At 35.7% G+C, this 27,723-nt stretch overlaps 1 protein-coding gene and 1 pseudogene across 5 annotated transcripts in view; both read left to right on the top strand.

The window, feature by feature from the left end:
* Positions 1 to 27,723, top strand: part of LOC141454695 (uncharacterized) — a 424,389-nt gene that overhangs the window by 116,112 nt on the left and 280,554 nt on the right. The gene's annotated exons all lie outside the window — the stretch shown is intronic.
* On the top strand, positions 22,002 to 22,133 carry LOC141454832 (U4 spliceosomal RNA; annotated as a pseudogene).

Raw genomic sequence — 27,723 nt, 5'->3', positions numbered from 1 at the left:
TTCACAAATTTTAGAACTCCTGGTGTGTATTCTGAGACGACTTTCTGTTACTTCAGCTTCTAACTCACAATCTTTCTTAAAACTCCAAACATTTGAGTTATACCTTAATTACTTATCACTTAAGAACATAGTTTCCCAAAACTTATTTCGTCTAGCCACCATTTTTTGAGAATCAATTATTTTCTAGAGCCCCCCCAAAAATTCGCAACTTTACCACATCTTAAAAATCACAATCGTAATCATTACTTTAATTTAATTATAGCGTGCCATATGAGGTCTCATCCAGTTTCTGGGTTCAAACTTACATTTTAAATGAGACTGTTCTAATGAGAGCAATAAAATGCAACTTTATAAATAATAGGATGAAAAAATGATTGCCAGTATCAGTCGTCATACATTTATTCTGCCGAGCTTTCGACCTAGGGACTAGGTCATCTTCAGGGCTGTGGAACAGACAAGACAGAAGACACCAACCCTGTAATGTAAAATATTACTTTGTAAACTAGCCCTGAAGATGACCTAGTCCCTAGGTTGAAAGCTCGACTGAATAAATGTATCACGACTGAAATGGCAATTATTTTTTCATCCTATTGAAACTATGAATCAGTCACCAAAAAGAATGAACAACAATTTTTGTAAATAATATCTAGAAAAAACTTTTATTCAATTAAATCAAACATTTCAGTTTAAATTTTAAAACTAATCTAAAGTGAAGGATGAATGTGATTGTTTTTTAACAAGTTTGTTAATATCAGGCTATATTTTCTCAAAAAACAGCCGTATGTAACCGCGTTCGGTAACGTGCAAACGATTTCTCTTTCTAGTTAGTAGCGTTGCTAACAGCACTAAATCCACGTTGGAAATGCTATCAAAAATCGTTGAACAAATCGACCACAATCCAGGGGTACAATTGCGGGATTGGCTTTTGTAGTCCACAATTAATGAAATAATCGATAGTACTGTAGTAGGCAGGTTTTGATTTTAGTTTAAAATATTAGGAAAACACAAATCAGCCATCAGCTTAGATCGCTTCAACACCCCCAATTTTTTTTGGATCCTTTACCGCCCCACTGTAGGCCTCCAGCGCCCACAAACGGGGCGTTATCCTTAATCCTATTTCCAAGAAAAGTTTAAGATTTATGTATTTGTAATCTCTTCTCTTCTTCTTCCCATGGTGCTACAGTCCTGTAGTAGGACCTGGACCTCATTCAGGAGAGAGCACCACTCTTCCCTGTCTCCGGCTTTGAGGCGCCATCTTCTAACACCCACCTTTCACAAATCTCTTTCTACGTCATCCAACCATCTTATCCTGGAACGACCTCTACTTCTTGCGCCCCCCCCCACCCAGGGTGTCCATATAATACTTTTCTCGGAACTCGGTGATGGGGCATCCGTTCAACATGGTCCGAGCCACCTCAGTCTGCCTTTTTTGATACTAGAAACTATGTCCAGTTTCTCCGTATAGTTTCTTGAGTTCTTTGTTCTTTCGGAGCCTCCATTCACCCCGTCAATGTACACCGGGCCGTAGATTTTCCGCAACACTTTTCGCTCCCATATCCTCAGCATATTCTCACATTCTTGTGTCATTGCCGAAGATACTCGTTGCCGTACATCACTACCGGCCTTATTATTGTTTTATAAATAATAATTTTCGCCGGACGTGACAAATTCTTAAACCGCTAAACTTTTAGTAACGCATATAAACACCTGTTTCCAGCAGTTACTCTTCCTTTTATTTCAGCGGTTATGTCACAATTTGTAATCACTAAAATGTTTAAATAAAATCTTCTGGAGAAGTTAGGGTGGGCACTTCCGATTTGTCTTTTTTTCGAATTTAAAAATTCATTCCCCCACGTTTAATTTTTATTAATATTATACTGGGCCCGAGGCAGTACAATAAACAGTAATGGCACGTTAGAGGTAAAGCCTAACTACACCTCTTTCCTAAAAGTGCCCCTCTAATCCTAAATCCTATCTTGGCATGTTTCAAATAAAAGTTTTACACCAAATTTAAAAAAACAAAAACAAAAATCGTTTGAGATATCTGTCAGAAAACTTTAAACGAATGAAAAATTGATTCGGTGATACATCCGGTTGACTATTTTTTGGCCAAAATTTTAAATTTCTACAATTTTTGTTGTTTTTTCGAATTCAGAAAACTTCAGTACAGATATTTGCGGTAAAACTCTAAATAAGAGATCTACACAATTGCAATTTGTTCTTTTACTTGTAGAGTAAAAAAGGAAAAAAGTAATTCTCGACGTCCATGCAGCGGTTAAGCGTTTTGTAAAGAATAATAAAAAAAAAACTATTTGGTTAAAATGTTAAAAAGAGCGCGATATTATAGCATTATTTCATGGCAGACTTTTATGCGGCGAGATTCAAGCAAAGCTATGGGATTTAATGCTAACCTAAGCTGGTATTATACTACCAGATGGGGCAGCCGATTCTCTCCTCCTCTTCTACCCCCCCCCCTCTAAAAGCACACTATACGAGCCCAACATTATTTATTACTTTCTAGAATTTAAATCGTAAGTGATGGTTGAACAATCTTTAGATTTAAATCTTGCTCTGCTAGACAGCTGAATTAGTTTCTTATTATTGGAACGCTGCCAACACGCATTATTATGCCGCTTTCATTATCTAAATGAACCTCATTTCCGTTTTCTAGTCTTTCACTTCTTTGTACAGATTTATATCTCGAGAGTATTAGACAAAAATAAGTGTTGTTCTATTTATTTTTATCAAGTGAAAATCTAATTTTATCTGAACTCAGCTGCACTTTGAAGCGAAATAATTAGGATCATAATGCTACTAAGTTGTCAGCCCTGCAATTAGGACATTGTTAAAATTAATGCCTATTTTTTTTAAGGTGGGCTTTACACCAAATTAGGTGTCGTGGATGGAGGCGACTAGCCCACATACGAGGGGGTACCCAAAAAAAACCGGAATTATTTTTTAAAAGCTATTTATTTACAAATTTTTTACAGAACAACCTTATCCCCTTCAAAATACTCTCCATTACAACTAATACATTTGTCCCACCGGTGCTTCCACTGTTCGAAACATTTTTTGTAGTCATCTTTAGAAATGGCTGACAGCTCCTTCTTCGTTTTTTTCTTGACCTCTTCAATGTTGTCAAATCGGTGACCTTTCATGCCCTTTTTCATGCGTGGAAATAAGAAAAAGTCGCACGGAGCCAGGTCAGGCGAGTAAGGTGCGTGGGGCAGCGGAACCATGCCTTTTCTAGCCAAAAACTGTGTAACAGAGATGGCTGTGTGTGCAGGTGCATTGTCGTGGTGGAAGAACCAGTCTCCTGTTTGCTACAAATCGGGTCTTTTTTGGCGAACACTATTGCGCAATCTTTTCAAAACTTCCAAATACAAGGTTTGATTGACGGTCTGACCTGGGGGGACAAACTCTGAATGGACTACGCCTTTGGCATCAAAAAAGCAAATCAGCATTGTTTTGATGTTTGACTTGACTTGACGACATTTTTTTGGTCGGGGTGAAGATGACGTCTTCCATTGGCTCGACTGTTGCTTTGTTTCTGGGTCATAACCATAGCACCATGACTCATCACCAGTAATGACCTTTGACAGAAAGTCTGGATCAGTTTCAAGCTGTTGTTTCAAAGCACGACATGTTTCAACTCGATGTTCTTTTTGATTGTCAGTCAGAACTCGAGGAACAAACTTGGCAGCAACCCTTTTCATCCCCAAATCTTCCGTTAAAATTCGCTGAACCGAGCTCCAAGATAACCCACTACTCTCTGACAGTTGATCAATTGTCTGTCGACGGTCTGTGAACACCAGCTCTCGAATTTTTTCAACATTTTCGTCGATTCGGGCAGTTGATGGACGTCCAGAACGAGGTTTGTCATCAATCGACATGTCGCCATTTTTAAACCGAGTAAACCACTCGTATACTTGAGTTTTTCCCATAGCGTCATCTTTGTAAGCTGTTTTCAACATTAAAACACTTTCAGCAGCATTTTTGCCGAGTAGAAAACAAAATTTCAGAGCTGCACGTTGTTCACTTAAACTTGCCATCATAAAAAACGAAAAAAGAACAAAACAGCGCTGGTAAAAACAATCACTGCAGATGAACAGAACAAGCCAGGCAGACAACACAGGCAGGACTGAACTGGCAAGGAATTGCGCTATACACGTCTAGCGGCAGAAATGCGTACTACATAAGCTCCATGCGCGGCAACGCAATTCCGGTTATTTTTGGGTACCCCCTCGTATTTACTACAAAGATGCACTTATTAGATGCCCGTATTACAAATTACCTAGAGATCAGTTTCTAGAGAAATACAGTATGTACCAAAAGTCCCATTTACCCCAAAACTAACTGTGTGCTCTATGATGTTTTGTGATCCAGGTGATATTGGGTCGTGAGAATAATGCCTGACGAAAATTATACCCTTGAGGAACGAATCTTCTTAAGTACCTGGGCTCATGAACGACCTCACGCTGGGAAAACATTGATTGAGAGATCCAAAATGATTTTAACGTTAGATTTAATAGGGCAGCACCACTGAAACCAACAAATTTAAGTTGGGAGAAGAAGCTATTTGAAACTGGTTCCATTAAGGATAGACCGCGTTCTGGAAGACCATCAACCATTCTGAAGACCTCGAGTCTCGTGTGACCATGTCAGTGAATCAGCACACTTATCTCGTTTGTACCGCAATTAGAACGTTTGGGGCTTAGTGATCGAATCTGGTTTCAACAAGATGGGGCCGCTAGCTTACTTCGCAATTCGTATGAGCGATTAGAAGTGTTCAGAAACATATGAATCGCCAGCGTTACCGCGCACCCCAGAAATGGCCACCACGAAGTCCTGGATCTGACCTCCTGTGATAACGCATTATGGGGATACATCAAACAAAAAGGCGCCGAGAATCGCGTTATCAGACAACTGAAGACCTCAAAGACGCTGTTCGGAATGCATTTGCTTCCATCATTCCAGCAATGCTGCGGTGCATCGCTCCTGGAGGCGAACAATATTGTGCCATGAAAATGACGGTTGTGCAACTCAACGCCTGGAGTAAATGATGGTTACTTTTTGTAATTTGTTTATGCTACTTCAAAGCTTCTCCTCAACAAATACATGCTGTTAAAAGAACACTTTACAGGATGTTTGCAGAGGGGAAATGGGACTTTTGGAACATACTGTATATTGATAGAAATATCAGCGAGGGAGAAAACACTGTCAATTTGTTAAAATAATCTCTGATTTGAATAAATTCAAATCTATAGCATTTTATATGTTGACTGTAATTAAAAGAAGAGATTTTGGCTTAAATTTATTTTGAAATATTTTATTTTACTTTATTTATTTGCTTCTCTTTGTTCTTAAAATGTGTACTTTAATTTATTTGGAGCTATTTGTACATTTACTCGCTTATCTTTGACTATTTTGATTTCAAAAGGAGTCTACTACTATCAATTTATTATTCATTTAATTATTCTTATTTTCATTCTGTTTCATTTATTTGTACTGCAAATGTGTTGATGCAAAACAAAAAATTGTACGAAGCTGTGATATGTCAAATTGCATAAATACAGAAACTATTATTATTACCTACTTTACTAAGTATAAAGTTCTCATATTAACCATTAAATGAAATCCAAGCCCCTGGATCAGGGCAATCGAATCCATTAAACCAACAATACATCTTAGCATTGCGGGCCTTGCCTATATCGTGAAATTGTATAACCTCTCCAGTTCTTAAATTAAATTACTTATCAGTTAAATCTTATCATTTGATAATTGTTTATTTAACACATTGCCAACCACTCGGGAAAATTTCCCCGTTTGACAATGCAATGTAATGGAGTACTGAATTAAGGTATAGGCCTGCATATGATGTATAGCGGCATTTATTCAAACTAATGAGAAAATATAGATCTAGCTGTCGCGACTAAGTTGTATGAACATGAATAACAAAACAATATGACAAGCAAGGGAAGGGATTAGCTATGCGGTTAGCATACTGGACTCCCACGCGGAGGTCCCGGGTTCGAATCCAGCAGCTGACCCTTAGATTTTCTCTTCCTAGGAGCTTCTTACAGCTCACTGTCCGGTGATGGACAGTGTTGTCTGTAACGAGAGAACACTGTCCGGAGGCCGGCAGTGCACTGGAAAAAGCTCCGGGCGCTAATAACCTCAGCTGTTGATGCGCAAAAAAAAAAAAAAAAAAAAAATGACAAGCTATGGGTGAAAAAATAGATACCAATGCCTAAAGGTGTATCCAGCAAGGTACTAGGGAAAAACATCAAGTACAGATACCACAGATATGAATGAAAATTATCGACTTGTAAAGTTTTAACCTACCACAGCATCCTTATTCGAACATCCCAACTTGTCTCAGAATTTTGAAATGAAGGTTACTGGCGGCAATAAAAAATATCCTCACAGACAATGTAGAGTCTGTTCTTCTAATAACAAAAACTGGATATACTCGCTATATTTGTAAAAGTTTCTGGAGTACCATTGCACTAACTTATATGTTTCGAAAGATATCACACTTTACAGAAATGAATATATAGGACTTCGTGACCGTAAATTATTAAACTAAGGATTCAAAGATTGACGAGGAATCGGTCAAATAAACGTAACTCAACCAACCCGCATAGCCACGCCCTGAAGAGGACAATATATTTGTCGAAACGTTGGCAAAAAGACGAGTTGTTTTTTATTTGATCGATTCCTCGCCAATCTTGAATCCTTATTTTACAGAAATACTAAATTTTACAAAATACTATTTTATATCATTTGAATTAAAATAAATGAATATTAATTAACTTATCACTAGTTTATTTCTTTCAATATTCTTAAATGCGTAATTGTGGTCTATATTTGAGAACTGCCCTAGTTGCCGCACGTAACAAATGCGCGGTGGATAGCTTTTATTCAGTTGCAACTCGTGCGGTCGGCAATGTGTTAAAAGAGAGTTTTTTTCTGTCAGGAGAGGCTATCTGAAATAGATGCGAACACTAAACGGTATGTTTGTCTCTCTGTCTTTATGATTCACGGTTTCCTGTATTTGTTCTTCACCCTCTTCACAAGAACATCTTAAATAATTCAACCAACAAACAAACAGATAGTTGGTTTTTATCTGAGCAAACAAAAATATTTGTTCTCGCCACATATTTTTAGACCCTCTTGTCACGGAGATAATTAAAAATAATACAGAATTAAACTCACAAACATTTATTTGAACCTAAAATAAAACGGGTAGAGAAATTGTTCTAATTCTTACATTTTCCTTCGCTTACACCGTTTTCCCTGATAAAAAAAATGATTGCGATTGGGCTGATTTTTACTGGAAGTATCCGGTTTTAAAGTTCCTTGAAACAACATACCAGAAGTGATAGATTACTCGATCGATTTTTCAGTTTAAAGAGAATTTCTCGAATATGGCTCCATCTAATTTGTTTTTAACTTTGTATTCACACTGCACTCATGTAGATCTATAATTTTAATATCTAGAATTGGTTCATGAAAATGCTTTTTCAAGGGCAATTTTAGGGTAGAGATGAAGATATGCTTTCTTCTTTATTCGTACAACAAGTCGCCAAAATATCGTAAGTTCCATACTGGGCTCTCTACTTGCTCTAATCTTTTCGTATAGTCTCTCGCCTCCCTTTTCATTCCTGGCGATCCACTACGCCAATCGTCAATGGCCCTGAGTCTTCCATGAGGTCTGAAGATCATCATCATTATCGATTTCCTTTAGAGAGTGCTATCGTTGGGTAGTTTTTCCCTCTCCTCCTGCTCTTCACGTACCATTCATCAGATTTACTTATTATATTTATCTGCAGATTGTAAATTGCCCAATAAATAATTAATTACGTCGTACTCCCAGTTTATTGCAAAAAATAATAACCATGAAGTAAACAAAGTTGCAGCACAGAATTGAGAGAAATACTATTACGTAAACTGCTCATTTTTCATTTCCTGATCATAAACCAAAATTGTGTATAATAATAAAGGAATTTATAAAACAAAATAAAAAATAAAAAATCGATGAAGAAATCGATGTTCGGTCGTGGCTGGTTGGGCATCGAACAAGGGGCAACAAGAGGAGGGGGGAGAGAGGCAGAAAAAAAGAAGCGTAATGTAAATATTATGTAGAGTGACATGTCTGAGACGGTATAATCCTGCCGTCTGTAACATGGCCAGAGTAACATGTAACTGTCGACAATATTAGCGTAAAGAAGCCACTGATGTCATTTTGTATTAGGGTCATTACGTCATTGCTTGTCCCATATATCTTTATTTTTTTAATTTGTCTTTTTGTTTCCTGATTTTTTCATTTTTAACTAAATGCGACCTTTTTTGCTCATAATTAGTTTATTAATTCAGCTGCATTAAAATAGAAGAATGATTTTTTTTTAGTGTATGATAAGAGCGTTTTCTAAAACAAATTGTTCAGCGTTAACTAGCACTTTACGGATGCAAAAGAAGTACATCATCTCTGGGGGAAGAGAATCAATTATTTCAGTACAATTAATAAAAACCAAAACCTAGATCAGGAATTGTATTCAGTAGCTATATAAGGTGATCCATTTAAAATGCACCAATCGCTAATAACTTTTTAGGAAGGCGGAAATCCGGAAAAACTCATTAAATAAACTATATGTTTCTTTTTTGGGTCTAGTTTTCAAATTTTCCACCCCCAGTTGCTGTATCATCATTTTTGGCGGAGTTACGGCTATAAAACATTGATCGGGGTTTCATAAAGACCACTGGTTTTTAACAATGATTATGAAAACTACATAAAAAACTATGAAATATGTGTATTTCTGGTGGAAAATTAATATTGAAAACCGTTCACGAATAGATAAAATTGTAACTTCTTAAATATCTCGACAAATATTAGGGATATTGAAACAAGGTCAACGTCTTTTTTCACAATTTTTTTATGTAGTTTTCATAATCATTGTTAAAAACCAGTGGTCTTTATGAAACCCCGATCAATGTTTTATAGCCGTAACTCCGCCAAAAATGATGATACAGCAACTGGGGGTGGAAAATTTGAAAACTAGACCCAAAAAAGAAACATATAGTTTATTTAATGAGTTTTTTCCGGATTTCCGCCTTCCTAAAAAGTTATTAGCGATTTGTGCGTTTTAAATGGATCACCCTGTATATTGCATATTTGCTTTACGGAACTCGCCAACTTACCGCTTGGATATCTTGATGCTGAGTTATTGAATATTTATAAAAATAGCTTTAGAACAATGGCCAGCAGCTGTAAATACATTGTGGACAAACTCCGCTGCTAATTCATTCCATCCTTACTAGTTGGACAATCCTTCTGGACTAGAGTTAGTTTATACCGTTAAGCCAATCTCCTACTTATGTTTCGTTTAGTAAGTTTCCTTAGTACTGTAATTATCTCATGTTCCTTTTAGTAAATGTTTATGCAAGTCATTAAACTCTTAAATTGTACTTCAATCGTTATCTCTAATTAACTTTTATTTTTCTCTCTCCACATATAATATTATTATAATTATCCGCTCGGATTATAATTAAAGCTACTTAGCGGAGCTGTCAGCTACATAAACTCCTGCCCATCTCATGACATGGCTCTCTAGTTGTAGGACAGCAAATTATCTGAATTTAGCTGGGAGTAAATTATATTCCGTGTAATGTAACATCATGGGTAACATGTTTTCATTTTCTGACAGAAATGTTAGAAAATATGTTAGATTTTATATTTTTGTTGGAGATTTATAAATTTCTCACGGAATATAATTATATAAAGGATTAAGGGGAGATTATGTTAGATTTTTCCAAATAACATACTTTAGTAGAAAAAGATGGAGAATTGGAGATTGTGGTAAAAATATCTGGTGACTTTTTTTTTGTCTTTTCCGTTATCTCTCTGCCTTTGCGCAAATATGATTTAATTCAATAAAATGAAATTATAAAAGATAAATAAATAATAGTAAATGAAGTAGGGAAAGGATTAGCTGTGAGGTTAGCGTATTTGGATTCCCACGCGGGAAGACCCGGGTTCGAACCAAGCTGCTTGCTGGCCCATAGATTTTCTCTTTCTGGGAACTTTTTACGCAACACTGTCTGTAACAGTGTTACCTGTAACGAGAGAACAGGCTGACAGTGCACTTAAAAAATGCTCCGGGCGCCAATAACTGCAGATGTTGATGCGCCTTAAATTAATAAAATAAAATAAAGGGAGTTCGAAGTTCAATCTCATTAATTGAATGATCTGATTGAAAATACTATAAAATTATTTTTAAATTGTTTAAAAAAATTCAAATCTTAAAAAGTTAGAAATAGCTTTTAAATACTATATACAGTTTAAGACATCCCTGATCGGTAACCTAAGAGAAACCTTCTTACTGGTCTAATTTCTAACATCCGATGCGGTTCTAATAGTAAAAAATAGTAAAGAGTATTTGTATAAAAATCGTTCTAAATCAAATAAATGGCAGAAAACTAATAATGGTATTTACTAAGTATTGTATTTAAAATAAGAATATCTTATGATCTTAACGTTTTAAGTTGATCAACATTCTAAATTCAATAAACCTATCTTAACCTTCAATGTATCGCCTTTTCGTATAATTTTAGTGTTCATCTTTTAAATTACTGAAATGGGTTAAAGAAAAAATTATCCATTTTAATGGGAAGAAATATAGCTTTGTGGGTTAGCGTGAACTGGATTCCAAAACGGAGATCTAGGACTCGAATCCAGCAGCTGCTAGACCCTTAGATTTCCTCTTCCGTAAAGCTCATTGTTGTCCGCAACTAGAGAACTCTGTCCTGAAGCCGGCAGTGCACTAAAAAAAGCTCCAGGCGCCAATGACTTCAAATGTTGGTGCGCCTAAAAAAACAAAAATGCTGTAGGAGAAAGTTGCCAATTAAATGTAATATTTTATTTGAAAAAAAAAAAGAATTAATTTAAATAAATATTCAATTGTCATAAGTTGTGATTAGGACTAAATAAATTTACAAAAAAAGGAAGACAAAACGATTATCTACTGCAATTATATATTATTTTTAAATTAAACTAAATTGAATTTAAAATAAACACTGAGAGGCTTTATTTAGAATATACATTTGTCTAGTAGGAGAAGTAATAGATGTTCAGGGTGTATTAGTTGAGAATGAATCTGTTACGCAGAGTGGAGTTGCGTTACGCCAGTACATTTATATCGCAACTAAACCAGGTTCAACAACCTCTCCACTTCTCTGTTGAAGCCCTCACGCCAAAGTTAGCTTAATCTCTCACTTCCTCTTGCTTTGCATTTTTCTATGCACTGTCTACTGTCTTAACTAGGTATCTATTTTCCTTAGTTATACTTGTCCAAAAATGCTGTAAATTATTTGTGTACAAACACGCTATTGGTCCTGATTTCTGGTTTTATTTTTTATCCCACTAGTTGGTATTTATAATTAGAAATATAGGGTGAACCAGTAAGTAATTTCCGTAGGACTACTATGTGTAGTACATCTAAAGTGGAGTTCAATGACGTATTTGGCAAATTTATATTTTACACTGTTCATGAGTGACGTCACTATAATTTTTTTTTCTAAAATCATTACTTTTTTGCAATAAAAATGTTATTACTCAGAAAGTTTTAGTCCGAATTCGATTCTGGATGACACGGTTAGGAAGACAGATAAATTTTCTAAAAATTGATACCGTTTTGAAGCATAAGTTATTCTCCAATCAGCCTCAATCTTCCTCCTGGATACTGGAAAAATAAAAGTAATTGAAATTTTTTAGAAAACTCATTAGGCCCTTATGGGGATCATTATCAGACCTAGGTGCTGGCACTTTTTATAAAAGTTTTCTTGTCTAATGGGCTTTCAAACGGTATATCATTTTCCAGGATTCCTTTTATCTTCGTATGAGAAATTACGTTTGTTTTGCAAGAAAAAGTGTTCACGAGCACTCAACAGTGTTAGTTTATCAAACTGTTTAATTCATTGAAAACTCTTTTAGATGGACCAGTAGTCAATTTTTAAAGTAGATTGTTTTAAAATAAAGAAGTCTAAGTTTACAAATTGCACTTTAAACATTTACTTCTGATCTCACTGAAATATTTGAGAAATATTTTAAACAAGTGCTATTTTTATAATCGAAGGTTAATTTGCTTAGTTTCAAATAGGGTACAATAGAAAATTTTGAAAAACTAAGTCTAACAACAGATCAGGGAAGTTTATTTATAAGATACCTAGTTGTATTGGTTAATTCAAGATCCAGATATAAGGATTATCTGTTAGTGGGTTCAAAGGGTTGTTAAGGCTTATTCACATTCTTATCTTTTTCACAGTGCAGTTATGTGTGAAATTGTAATTTAGAGTAAATACATTCTATATGAATTTTTGTTTAAGTACTTGTTTAAAATAGTGAAAAATATGAAGTTGGCCAATACCTCATTGAACTCCACTTTAGATTTACTATACACGGTAGGCCTATAGACAATTACTTACTGGTTCACCCTGTATAGTAGATCTATTTCTAACCAATTACTAGATAATTGTTAATTTCTTATCATGGAGCATAGGGCATTGGTTATCGTTCATTATTTGTTGAAGGATTACTAGCGCCATGGAAATGTCTTTGAAGGCCTTCAACAGATGATGTAATGGTTCTTAAAGTAAAAGTCATTTTTGTACTCAGCATGTCACCAGCACTCATTGAATATCTCTCTTTTGATATGATACATGAAAAAGGAAAACTCTGATCATTATTTTGGTGAAAAAAAATTGAAAAATGAAAATTGAGTTGCATATTTAATCATTCTGTTCTAACAAAGGGGGCGTCACAATTTTAACAAAGTAAATTGCGTACAATTTCAATTTCTGTTTAAATACTATCAGAGTGTGAATCGGAAAATATGTTTCAATAAATAGAAACATTCTTACAACCTTTTACAACCTGAACATTTGTTGCATCAGCTTGGCTATTTATTTAATATTTAGGTAATAATGGATATGTTCCTTTGTTAATAAGCTAGTTTTATACACTATGAAAGACATGGTATTGATCTGTAACGTTGTTAAAAAGCCGTCAGCCTTTCTTAGGCATACTTCTCTAGCTGCCCTACTTACTAAATTATAGTCTATGTTCACATAAAAAAATTACAAACTTATCATACGTAATATTTTTAAATGTTTTCAAGTAGTTACTAAATTTAGTGTTAGTAGTCTTCTTCAGGAGAGTGGGGGTCCATGTTTAGAAGATGTTTTCTATTACCAGTTATGACAATTTGAAATTCTCAAATTCTGTAATACAATTTAAGAGGCAGCCGTGATTTATTTTTACTTTCGTTTAATACTATTTAAAAGAACTTTTAGCAAAGTAGAATTATCGTCCAGACTTTTCACGTTTTGAGTTCTCCTGAAAATGGAAAGATGCTTTTTTCCAAATTCTCGCTTTGCATGTGTGTTTCTCACTCACTGTATTCAGAATCACTCAAAAAAATGGAAAATAGAAATGGTGGGTAAAATGCGAAAATTTCGTCATTTCCTTTAGGTGTTCCTGTTTTTTCCTCTACATGTTTTTTACGTAATGAGATTTTTGCACAAAAATGATCAAAAACGGAAGTGTTATCACTAACGGAAGTGGTAAACACGGTACTTTTCTGAATCAAATTCCCTTGATAATTTTCGAGCGTGATTTTAAAAAAATAAAAATGAATGGCCCCAACAAAACTTCGTGCATGTTTTAAAGTCATATAATGCACCCCATTGCCTCTGCATGAAGAACTAATTAAAGGCTGTAATGATTTATTTGAAACTTTTTTATAGGTTAGTTTTGAGAGAGGAATGAACGTAGGCTTTACTTGAACGTACCATTTTCCTGAAAATTTGGTATTTTCAATATCAGTGTTTTGAAGGAAATTGTTTTTTTTTTCTTTCTTTTATTGGAATTTACAACTGCAACGATTGTTGCAACAAGCAAATACAGTACCTAATGAAAAAAAATAAAAGAAAATCATGAATGGAGAAGGCACCCAGTGGTGTCACTCCAGTAACGTGCTTTGCTCTAACGATAAGAGTAGATCACGAGGTCATCTTCTCTTTAATGTGGAGGAAGACAGGTATTCTGTGAGAGGGTTAGGATGAGCTCAGCTGTAGTGGAATGAAATTTGAGAAAACGAGTGTTAGCAAGATCTGTAATGTGGTCATTGTGGATAGTGAGGTTTTAGATACATAGAACGGAGCGTTAAGAAGTTTTCGAAGTATTTTTGACTGTAATGTCTGGAGGCGTAGTGAGTTGGAACGCTTAGTCGATCCCCACACTTCGATGCCTTAAATAAGTCGTAGTAACAGTAGATATAAGAGTCTTTTGTTATGTAGGTTAAGTTTCGAACTTTTATCAAGTAGTCTGGCGAGAAGTTTTGTAGCATTGGTCAGTTTCTTGTCTTTTCAGTCTAGTATGGGGGTTCCATGTCAATCGTTTGTCTAGGTGCAGTCCAAGGTAGCGTACTTTGTCCACAGTTGGTATAGGAGTTTGGTTCAAGATGATGGAAGGTAGGATTTTCCGTCTGAGAGTGAAAATTGCTTTATTTTAAAATTTTAACGATTCTATAAATTATTTAATTTTTTTTAAAGAAATATATTTTATTATTTATTATTTGAATGAAGGGTTCTTGATTGCTTCGCTCACTTTATACTCGGTTATTTATTTAAATATAATTTGTTTTTCAACCAGCAACAATAAAATAAACCCTGTGCTACTGATATAACTTCGTAAGAGATCGCGAAACTTTAGTCTCCTCGAGTCGACGAGGAGGACTATCAAGAATGAATGTTAAAGATATTTGATGGAATAAAGAATTGGGATTATGCGTTTGAATGGTTGTGCGAAATTTGAGTAAATCCTTTCGGATTAGGTCATGAATAGAATGTGATGATTAGGAGAGTTTATTATGATGATTACATGAAAAAGTAGGAGCATTAGTTATTCAATGAGGTATTTTGTGATGAAAGGTAATGTTTGAACGCTGGTATTAACCAACTTAACGCGAATCCATAAGTCAAAATTGTTTTCAATAGTAAAGTAGTTGAAGTAAGCAAATTAATACCTATTTTTCAGGCGAAGCTTAAAGTCCAACAATTAGCTGTCGTTGACCAGGGGTGTCCAACTTAATTAAACCGCGGGCCACTTGATGTAACAGGCAAGATTCACGTCTGGCCACAACATATTTACAAAATTTTCCTAGTTTTCCATTATCTCGATTCTCAGAGACTGAGAACAGACAATCTTCATTACGGTAGATAGATGTTTATCCGTTAATCTGGGTCTGTATGCGGTTTTATTTAATTTCAGAGACGGAAATAGTTGTTCACACTAAAACGTACTCCAAAAATAAACACAAAATTTGCTCAGCAAACTCTTTTGGATATTTTTCATCTAAATAAGAATACATTTTGAGAATTCCTACATCATCTTTTAAAACCGAATCATCCTGGAATTCCAGTGAGAATAGCAGGACACATGGCTTCCAAACGTCGCTGGAACTAAGTCAGCGCGTTTATACTGGCCCACTGGCCGCCCAGGAAAGGCCCTGGGGCCACGTGTATACTCGTCTTCAGTAGTTATCGGAAACTGGGAATTGTGGGTACGATAGTGCCTCGATCTCCCCCTAAGCGCTATTTCCTTCACAGAACACTTTTTCTGTTTTCATTTTATTTCAGTACATCGTGGGCCTCAAGAGATTACCTCGAAGGGCCACCAGTTTGATACCCCTGGTCGTAGACGGAGGGCAGAAGTTCATACTTTACTATAAACAATATTTTTAAACAAATATAAAGTAGTCATTCGCTGGATTCGAACTGGGGATCTCCCATTTACAGAGCCACGCTCTTGACCACTAAACCAACTCCTGCATTTTATTAATACTTTTCGATAAATTAAAATCAGTTACACGCAGTGATCTCTCACTTTGAACGCACTCATAATCACTGGGAATCATTTGATTTTTTTGTGAATTCCTGTTGCAGGAGGGAGTAAGTTGTAAAGGGAATTGAATCAACTTCAATCAATAAAATAATAATAATAAGAATGAACGAGTTATAGTAGATAAAATTGTGCGAATGTTTACATCAGTTAAAAAAAGATAGAAAAACAAAACCTGATCATTCCAAAAACAAAATTTCAAAATTTATTTGTATCACATAAAATACATGAATCTACTACGTGCGGAATGCTTCAAAATCACAGATTTTTATTAATACAATAAAGAGATTTGTTTTTACAGCATGGCCAATATAGTAAAAGATAATAAATGGAGACAATAAGTTAGTGTATTTGTAAAGCCGTTAACTATACAACGCGAGAGATGGCTGGGAGCCGTTTTGTGCACCTGTTATTTATTTCTACTTCCGCCGTGTTGTTGAAGTTTATTTTTTTTGTTTTTATATTCATTCTACACAATTATCTAGTTGCTGCCTGAAATAATTGACTTGGATTTCTTGTTACGGTTTATCTTCAACTGCTGCTGCTATATCTTCTATTGTACAATACAGCGATACTGCTGTATCGCAGTCATTGTTTAATTCGTTTACTGCTCTCATTCGGAGCTAATGTAGATACGAGGGTCGTTTGAAAAGTCCGTGCAAAAATAAAAACTACTTAATTTTTTCGGGTAAACCTTTTTTATTTTTCAACATAGTCTCCTTTTAGGCTTATACACTTCATCCAACGCTGCTCTAGTTTGTTGATCCCTTCCGAATAATAGGATTTGTCCAAGTCTGAAAAATAGCCATTCGTTTCTGCAATCACCTCCTCGTTTGAATAAAATCTTTTTCCCGCCAGCCATTTCTTCATATTGGGGAAGAAATAGTAGTCCGAGGGAGCCAAGTCTGGAGAATAGGGGGGATGTGAAACGAGTTGGAACCCTATTTCCATTAATTTTGCGACCACAACTGCTGAGGTGTGAGCTGGTGCGTTGTCGTGATGGAAAAGGACTTTTTTGTGGGCCAATCGTGGGCGTTTTTCTTGCAGCTCGGTTTTCAAACGGTCCAATAACGATGAATAATATGCACCTGTAATAGTTTTACCCTTTTCCAGATAGTCGATGAGGATTATTCCTTGCGAATCCCAAAAGACAGTCGCCATAATCTTTCCGGCCGAAGGAACGGTCTTCGCCTTTTTTGGCGCAGATTCCCCCTTGGTAACCCATTGTTTAGATTGTTCTTTGGTCTCAGGAGTGTAGTGATGTATCCATGTTTCATGCACAGTGACGAAACGACGCTTAAAGTCCTGCGGATTCTTCTGGAACAGCTGCAAACCGTCCTTGCAACACTTCACACGATTTCGTTTTCGGTCAAGCGTGAGCAATCGCGGCACCCATCTTGCGGATAGCTTTGTCATGTCCAAATGTTGATGCAAAATATTATGTACCCGTTCATTCGAGATGCCCACAGTACTAGCAATCTCACGCACCTTCACTCTTCTGTCATCCATCAATGATTTCTGGAGTAGTAACCTCAACAGGGCGTCCAGAACGTTCAACGTCACTTGTGCCCATATGGCCACTCCGAAAATTTTGAAACCTCTTAAAAACTGTTCTAATCGAAGGTGCAGAGTCACCATAATGTTTATCAAGCTTCTCTTTAGTCTCCTGAGGCGTCTTGCCTTTCATAAAGTAGTGTTTAATCAATACAAGAAATTCTTTTTCGTCCATTTTTTGAAAATCACTCGACTTCCTCGATTCAAACGAATGCCAAACACAAAGAAATAGACCGATCTGGCTGAAACTTGGTGTGTGTTCTTCCAAGAGATGCTACTAACTAAACATAACCTCGATACGCGCCAGTGGTGCTATCTCTCTGACTTTGCACGGACTTTTCAAACGACCCTCGTAATACAGCTGCACTCTGAGTGATTAACCTCAATCGAACCTTTAAGTCATATTTTTAAACTTTACTAAGGTCAAATCTTCAAAATTGTGTTCCCCTTGCAAATAAATATACAATTTGATTGTTCCTCAAGTTGGTCCAATAAATTCAATAAATTCAAAATAAGAAATGATCTGTAGTTAATCTATACTTCTAACCGGATAACCTAGCATGGTGTTCATAATTAAAAGTTGGCCAAAAAATTGATATGATTCAAAATATAGTATAGTAATCGCCTATTTTTTCAAGCGGGGCTTTACGTCCAACTACCATTTAGGTGTCGTGGACGGAGGCGAATAGCAAACGTACTTTACTAGATCTCATTTAACCATTAAATAAAATCCAAGACCAAGACCGGGAATCGAACCCTATACCACAATGCATATTAGCTTTGCAGGTCTCACCTCTTAACCCGCTCGGCTACCGTGGCGCCTGATTCAGAATATTAGTTGTTTAATAGTGAATGGCTGAAATTAATTTGAGGCCTCCTTTGAGCCATAATTACCTTGAGAACAGGTTTTATATTTTTTGAGGCCTTGAGACTAGGGGAGTGAAAACTAGATGGATGGAAATTCAAAAAAATGTAGTCCAGCCATTCCCAAGATCTATAGTACTATGAAACTCAAAATATATTCATTCTACACAATTATCTAGTTGCTGCCTGAAATAATTGACTTGGATTTCTTGTTACGGTTTATCTTCAACTGCTGCTGCTATATCTTCTATTGTACAATACTTTTGCCCAACCATCTCCATGGTCTTAAGTACTGCCTAATTTTAATTTTCTTTAATTCCGGAAGTAAATATATAGGTATCCAGGCCTCTACTTCGATACTCAAATTGTGTACACTTCAGAACCTGGTTGAAAAATAAAATCTCTAAAGCAATGCACGTTTTTAGGGTTTTGTGTTCCTACAGCGAGTTTTGGTTTTGATCACTCTAATTTATCCGAGGTTCGCCCGTAACAAACCCTGTTTCGAACAGTGTCATACTAAACTGAATTTCTAGGGTAGTTTTTCTTAATGCATTATACTCTCTTAAATTGTATACATTTTATTTTTATACAGTTTCAACTGAAATTTTATTTATTTATTTATGCCTTTGGCGCGCCGACAACTAGGCCATCAGCGCGCCGTCCGGGCATCTAAATTCATTCCTACTGGAATGGTACCTTTTGATTTCTCTCTCTCCGACGTCCATTTCTGTTACTTCCATTGGATGTCCAAGAATTGGGAGCAATCCTGCCGCTTCTTCACCCCTTTAGCTATCGAATCCAGTCGATGGAGGAAAGAGAGTCGACAGAAAAGTGTTCCTTCCATTTCCATTGCGTCGAACGAGTACTGTTGTTGCCATTTTCTTCCTCCTCAACTTCTCCTCTTTCAGTATTTTATTGATATAGTTGTACGCTTTTTTGGTATAAATATTGAAGCCAAACTATAAACCCAAAGTACGGAGATTTCATGGTATTTTGAATTATACTAATTCACTAAGTTAAAAGCCCTCAATAAAACTATTGCATACGACATGAAGTGGAGAAGTGCTAGTTAGTAAATACTCGGTTTGACACAGTGGAAACGTCAAACCTGATAACTTGGATATGACAGGCCGTGTCGAGTTAACTAGCCTTGAATCTCTCTGTCTCTCTCACTCTCACTCTATCTCTATCTCCCACCCCCTATAATTCCACTTTAGTTCATTTCTCTGTTGAAATACTCGCATGAATCCAGCATTGCCACACTTGTTTCTGTCAATATTTATACCACTCTGACAGTTGGTTGTTAGGGCTTTGCGTTTTTGTAACTATTTAATACTAAATCTTCCCTTTTATAACCTTTTTAGAAAATAATTGCGTATATAATTTGTTGGCATTTAATTCTAATATTTTATTTTAATAATTAGTTATTATTCATCCAATCGCATTTCTTTTTTTTTTACAAATTCCATTCCAAAAATATCTCTTATTACCTTCATTTGTTGGGTAAGGAAAGTGTTACAATCATTGCAGTTTTCTAAACTGAGTCTTCAGTGAGGAAATATCCGTTTTGAGGTCTCGTAAGTCAAAAAAAACAAAAAGAAAAGAGATTTTGAGAAAAATAACCCGCAAGAGTGTGATTTTGGGCTTAAAAATAACGTAAAAACAAATCGCAAGCAGCTATTACTTTATATTACGATTTGTACCAATCAGACGATTACGATTTCAAGACATAAACAAGAAAAACTTGCATCGGAAGTACAACAGTGTAGAATGGATTAATCCAATTTTTAAACCATTTTCTTGAAAATGGTTTTAACCACACAGTTTTACTCATGGTGCTTGAAAACTTCTTTACAAGAAAATTTGGGACTTTTTTTTTTGCAGGCTTCACTGTAATGTTTTCCTTATCAATATAAAGCCCTATGTCTTAATATATTACGGAATAGAGATAAATGTGTCACTGTAACTCACGACATTGAAGGAAATTACAACACAGGATGTGCAACACCTTCTCAACGGATTTTCATTTAACTGAAATTATTTACAAACTTTGTATATACTTTATGAATTACATATCGGTAGTTCAATAATTTTTATTTGGATTAATTTTTCCAGTATTTTTTTTTTGGCCATAAGGTCATTTTGGGGTAATATTTTGGTATTGTACTAGATAATGTTTTGTAATAATTAATTATGTAGGCGCCACAGTAGCCGAGCGGTTAGAGGTGAGACCTGCGAAGCTAATATGTATTGTGGTAATGGGTTAGATTCCTGGTCTAAGGCCTTGGAATTTATTTAATGGTTAATAAAAGAAATTTTATAGTAAAGTATGTTTGCTAGTCGCCTCCGTCCACGTCACCTAATTCGGTAGTTGACGAAAAGCCCGCCCTAAAAAAATAGGCGATTACTTTACTTTAATTAATTATGTTTTCATTTTCATAATCTGAGTTTAAGTTAGGAGCAGCTAAAGATCAGTTACAAGAATTAAGTCGTCTGAGTGTTCACAAGTGATTTATTTTTTGTTTACTCAAATTTTTGAGATAATTAAGTTTTAAACATGAATTGTAAAAATTTAAAAAAAAGTAAACTAATTGCCTATTTTTTTCAGGCGGGCTTTACGTCCAACTACCTAATTAGGTGTCATGGATGGAGGCGACTAGCAAACATATTTTATTATTACATTTCTCATATTAACCAATTAATAAAATCCAAGGCCTAAGACCGGGAATCGAACCCAGTACCACATTACTTACGAGGTGTGGCTATTAAATAACAAGACTCATGCTGCTACAGAAGAACTATGCATGCGCCAAATCCTAACGACCGACAGCTGTGCAGCATAAAGCCTTCTCTTTCGATTGTAGCGTCTCACGTGTTTATAGAGAAATCTGTCTGACCGTAACCGTCGTTTGTGTAAGAGGTGTTAGTTTCGTTTTGCCGAAAACATGATACTACACATGTAGTAGAGCAACGAATTGTCGTGAAATTTCACATCAAAACTGGATAAAACTGTTTAAAAGAAGTTTATGGTGATGAATGTTAATTACGTACGCGAGTTTTTGAGTGATTCAAGCGTTTCCAAGATGGCCGAGAAGACGTCGGAGATGATGACCGCCCGGGTCGCCCATCCACGTCTAAAGCGGATGAAAATATCGATTATAATTAATCAACATTACTACCGGTGAGGTGCTTGCTCAACACCGTGAAAGAATAAGGGAAAAAAACGACCCAATTCCAAGTCAGGGTTCTCCATCAAGACATTGTCTGTCAAGACGTTTCTCTAGCCAAGTACAACTTCCTAGTTTTAGGCCCCATGTGACTTTTATCTGTTGCCCAAAGTCAAATCTGCCTTAAAAGGAACACGATTTTAGTCGGTTGAAGCTGTGAAAGAATAGCGGCACGCGTCATGCAGGAGCTGACAGAAAAAGACTTCCAGCACTGTTTCGAACAATGGTATATTCGCATGGAGCGCTGTAGGGATAGGGGAGGGGTGTATATTGAAGGTGATAAAAACTAAATATGTATAAATTTAAAATAAAATGTTTTACAGCAATAGTCTCGTATTAGCTTTACAGCTCTCGCTTCTAACCGCTCGGCTACTGTGGCACCTATTTTTGCCCTTGGAAACCTTGCGCAGTGGCAATATCATAAACCAATGAAGGTCTCCTGATGTGCGATTATTGCTAGTTGAAAACTTTTAAAAATGAATTGTTTACACTGGCAAACCGTTTTCATTTTTTTTTATTGCAGCCTTCAAGTTAGCGTAATCAAAAGCATTATCGTTACTTTGCCATTATCTTTGGCGGAAGTCTTTGTGGTTAACTTGCAGTTTCATTTTTTGCTCACTTATTTTATTCTATCTAAATATGTAGTTAAAAATATTCCTCTGCTAAATTATTTTATTGTGAAAAAGAGATAAAAGGCTTCTTAAATTTGTCCTGAGTAAAACGTTGAAAATATTTTTCTTTGGATTATTTATTATGTAATCATTGGCGCGAATTAAATTTAACCTGAGCTGTAATTAAATATTACATTAATTAACAAATCTCAAGTGGAAGTGTGCATAACAAGTACATTTAGTTCAAAATAAATAATAAACATTTAGATTATGTTATTATAATTATTTATATCTTCATTAGGTATTAGTTTTATTAATTTATATCACGCATAATTCGATTATATTTAATCACTTTGTTGCAACACATTAATTGGCATATATCGTGGAAGAACTGAAAATAGCGTTTTGAGGATTTAAAAAACTAATTTCCCTTTCCCCCTCTAAGGCTGGAAACATAGTGGAGCGGCGAGCAAAGCGGCGATGATAGCGAAGAGCAAAGCGGCGAAATCAAACACAAGTTAACATATGGGACCGCGCATAGTGGCGAGCAAAGCGAAGATAGAGCAACTCTATCTATTTCTAGTTTTTGTTTTTGCCGCTTTGCTCTTCGCTATCATCGCCGCTTTGCTCGCCGCTCCACTGTTTCCAGCCTAACAGGCAATGTTACAAAATTTTACAATTCTAGATTAGTCTGTAATCAGTTAAAATAAACAGGTACAACTTTGTGGATCAGCGTTTGCAAAATTTTGTGAGATTGGTTGCCAGCCAATATAGCTTGTTTATGAATTTCACGAAAATTCTAAACATTTTTTAGGAAAACAAAAAGGTTTCAAGATTTGTTATTCTGGTTGCAGGTTATTTAACAGTGAAGTAATTGCCTATTTTTTCAGGGCTGGCTTTATGTCCAACTACCAAATTAGGTGACGTGGACGGAGGCGACTAGAAAACATACTTTACTGTAATTCCTTTTATTAACCATTAAATAAAATCCAAGGCCTAAGACCGGGGAATCGTACCCAGTACCACAATACATATTGCAGGTCTCGCCTCTAACCGCTCGGCTATCGTGGCGCCTTGTTGGTTATTTAAATAACATTTATAGGTTTCTGAGTTTGATTCAATTTACCAAAAATTATGTTCTTTAATTTTGTACACTATCATAATCGATTGTAGAAGTACCTATAATAAGTTTTTATTTTTGTTTCAGGTATGTAACGTTGATTTCCTCGTCTTTCATTCATAATAAGTAAGTAATTACTCTGTACGAATACTATTTATCTATTTTTAAGTGACTAATTCATTACTCCAAGGGTAAATAAGGTTATTTGCAATTTCAGCCCTAATTTTTGTGTTTTTGTTTTAATACCAGGCTCTCGACCTAGGGACTAGGCTAGGTCATCTTTAGGACTATTTACAGCAACATGCTGTATGTTTTAATAAGCAACATGTTTTACAGTAACATATTATAATGTAATTTAATTTGAGCTAATTTTTAAGTCAAATTAATGTTTAATGTAGTCTGATTCTGTAAAAAATATTTTCCACAGTCTTGATGATCTCTTGTCTCTTGAAAGTAACCACTTCTTCGTCGATTGCCTCATCTATCCTATGGTATGGAAGCTTTCCAATAGGATCGCCAGAGGGGTCTCTGTTCTTAGCCAAGATACTAGGCCTCCACCAAAATGCTGGCTCTTCTGTGTAAAGCTTTTTTCCAACATTATCTTCCTAGGAGATCCTTCATATGGCTATTGAACGGCACTTTTCTGTCGCTTTGTTTCGAAAGCTTTTTGTGGGTTTCGTCCTTCGTGTCTAAACCATCATAGATGCCATTTTTTCTCACCTGGTATACTACGAGTAGGTGTTTTTGAATGAGGTCTTGCATTGTTTTTTTCCTTTTCTTAGACCAGGTTTCACAGGTTGCTCTCTAAGTAAACACAATTCGCTACCACAGATGAGTATGGGGATAAATGTAGAGTAATGTACATGCAATAGCACAGATCACAAAACTCAAAGGGTACAAATAGTACACAACCTAGCGCTACCTTCCCTAGCAAGCGATCCTTTTAGGAGAGCTTTAACGGCAAGCGTAGAAGCCTAAAGTTGGCATTACGTTAAGAGACTGCGGGTCAATCACTCATATCTCTAAAAATTAAAAGATACCGAGTAACCAAAGGAAGATCGGTAAGATTCTCAAGGTGGCGTACCTAGCGAGGACATGATATTAACACAAATTTCGTTCTTCTCCTTGTTAACAATTAACTACTAACTAAATATTTATTTAAGCATAAATTATTCTTAACTGTTACTGGAGTGAAGAATTACGTTATGTAACTTCCTTAGTTATGTTTATAAATTGAATTATGAAGTTATTCCACTTAGTATAAAACTAACATGTTTAAACCTGTTTGAGATGTTATTTTTTTTTTTTTATTTTTTGAAGTATGTAGTTTACAGTTCATTTATCAACTTCAATAAGTGAAGAACTTTAAACTTAATTGCCATTCACTAACGAAGTAATAATTGAAGAAATCATCAGGTTGACTTTGAATGAGCGGCCCCCTTAATGGAAAGCAATAATGGCGCCAATTTATTTTACTCATTTTTCAAAAGGGCACAGCGCTTGTTTTCCCCTCTTTTTTTAAAATTTTTAATTTAATTTTTTTAAAGAAATATTTAAGTTCTAAATAGAATAAAAAATAACTTTTTTTTTTTTAGAATATGAGCGAGTAGAAAGGCATTTTCTGCCATTATAGTTGCATATAGTAAACGGTATCTAGGCGCTAATTTGTCAATGTCAGTCTTCTTTTAAAAGTTGCTAGTGGTATTTACCGCGCCGTTAAATGAATTAATCATCTCGTGCCAAAAAATGCATTGTTTATTAAAATTCCTGGTTTCAGATATTCTAAATATTAATACCTAATTATTTTTAAAGTAAAACATTCTCTGCTCGCTAGAAATTAATTACATTAAAAAATCATCAAAAAATGTTTTGACATCACAAATTTTTCTACTTTTCCAAACTTTTAAAAGTTTTTATTAATTATTTAGTGTTAAAGTGACCTTTAGCCGTTGGCTATTGGGTACATTACGAGGTGTGGCTATTAAATAACGAGACTATTACTGTAAAACATTTTATTTTAAATTTAAACATATTTAGTTATTATCACCTTCAATATACACCCCTCCCCTATCCCTACAGCGCTCCATGCGAATTTACCATCGTTCTGAAACAGTGCTGGAAGACTTTTTCTGTCTGAGCTCCTGCATGACGCGTGCCGCTTTTTCTTTCACAGCTTCAACGGATCGAAATCGGGTTCCTTTTAATGCAGATTTGACTTTGGGGAACAGATAAAAGCCATATGAGGCCAGGTCTGGCGAATAAGGCGGATGGCCTAAAACTGGGATGTTGTACTTGGCTAGAGAAACGTCTTGACAGACAATGTCTTGATGGAGAACCCATGACTTGGAATTGGGTCGTTTTATTTTCCTTACTCTTTCACGGAGTTGAGCAAGCACCTCACCGGTAGTAATGTTGATTAATTATAATCGATATTTTCATCCGTTTTAGACGTGGAAGGGCGACCCGGGCGGTCATCATCTCCGACGTCTTCTCGGCCATCTTGAAAAAGCTTGAACCACTCAAAAACTTGGGCACGTGATTAACATTCATCACCATAAACTTCTTTTAATAAAAGATAAGTTTCAGTAGCGGTTTTAGCCCAGTTTCATGTGAAATTTCACGACAATTCGTTGCTCTACTACATGTGTAGTATTATGTTTTCGGCAAAACGAAACTAACACCTCTTACACAAAGACGTCAGGTTCCGGTCAGGCAGATTTCTCTACAAACACTTAGAGACGCTGCAATCGAAAGAAAAGGCTTTACGCTGCACAGCTGTCGATCGTTAGGGATTTGGCGCATGCATAGTTCTTCTGTAGCAGCATCAGGCTCGTTATTTAATAGCCACAACTCTTATTTTGTTGTTGTTATTTCTTGTTAAAGTAAGTCGTACGATAGTGTTCACAATTGATTGGTCTTCAAGGTTTATGCTATTGACGGTGTAATTAATTTGAAATTTAAAACCCCGATCAAAATTAAGATTTTTTTTTTTCTTCAATTTAATTTAATAGCTGTTAAGTTTTAGTAAATATTGAAGAGAATGAAGTAAATACTCTTGTCAACAATCCATTAATTTGAGTAGGCAATCTCCCACTTTCACTTTGAAGTAATACCGCCAACACTATGTCAACATATTTGTTTCTTATTGCTTATTAACAGCCTTGCTGATGCGTGCGTATGTCTGCAAAAGGAAGACCAACTTACCATTTTACAAATAGCTTATCATATTCTAATTTAACGTTTAGCATTACTTTTTCAAAGCTTGCAAAATAGATTTCTTTCTCCTTTTTAGTCTTAAACATCTTTTTATGGGAATAAAGTAGAATATTACCAAAGTAATGAATAGATTTCTGCGTGGTAGGGGGCCAGAAAGGTTTTTACTTGGCGACCTTTCTGTTTCAATTTACCAACCCTCAACAGAACTGGCTGCAAGAGCACAACATCCCCTCTCTTATTTTCCTCTATTAATCAATAATTTTTATACTAAGGGTGTTGCCTGACCCTAAATCTTCACACTGTCCTCATCCATTTTACTTCTACTCATTTCATTTCCTTGTATATCGGGTTAATTGCGTAATTAAAAGCAATAAACAACTTTTATTTGGGGGCCGAAATCTAATAATTTTTCTCTTTTTCGTTAATAAAATAAGTTCTAACTTTGGTGTTAAAATTAAATACAGTTAGATCCGAGGAACAGGATGCACATATGGTGCATTTTGCACAATTTAACCAGTTAAGCGTAGAATTTAGTTTTTAAAAAACGCCCCCACAGTGTGCGGAACTAAAATCAGACAATGACGTGTATACACGTCGAACGCAGGGCAAAAAACAACCAAAAGTTTACAATAGTCTTAATAGTCACTGCAAGAGACTTTTTCTGCAATCTCTGGGGGGGCTTGAGATTACCAGAGCATTCTGTGCTCATTCAAAAAATCTTGGACCGCTTCACGTTATGCATTGCTCCTAGTTAACTAGGGACGCAAGAGCTTTTTACAAGGAAGAAAAGAGCTTTTTGAATTCTGTGCAAAATGAAATCATGCTCGTACTGAGAGGTCTGAACCTCTATCTAAAAGGTAAAAACGGGCATTGCACAAGGGTTGAGAGCTTCTATTTGTGTGCCTAATTCCCAATCTCTAATGAGGAGACCAAACATGTACCAACCACTTATCATTTGGCTGACTCCTACCAACCCTCTCCGTATAAAATACTTGGCAGTTCTATTGGTGAAATAAAGGAAACATCCCACCAAATAATATTCTTATTGTATTTTATTAAAATTACGAGTTTTTATAGTTAATGGCAATTTTATAGTTTTCGACGTATACACGTCGAACGCACCGTAAATAGAGATTTGGTTTGACGTGTTTACACGTGTGTGATAGCCGAGCG

The sequence above is a fragment of the Rhodnius prolixus genome, unplaced genomic scaffold (assembly GCF_049639745.1).
Source record: "Rhodnius prolixus isolate KJV_2025 unplaced genomic scaffold, Rpr scaffold_9, whole genome shotgun sequence".
Lineage (NCBI taxonomy): Eukaryota > Metazoa > Arthropoda > Insecta > Hemiptera > Reduviidae > Rhodnius > Rhodnius prolixus.
Note: the sequence above shows the minus strand (reverse complement) of the source record. Positions and strands in the feature narration are given on the sequence as shown.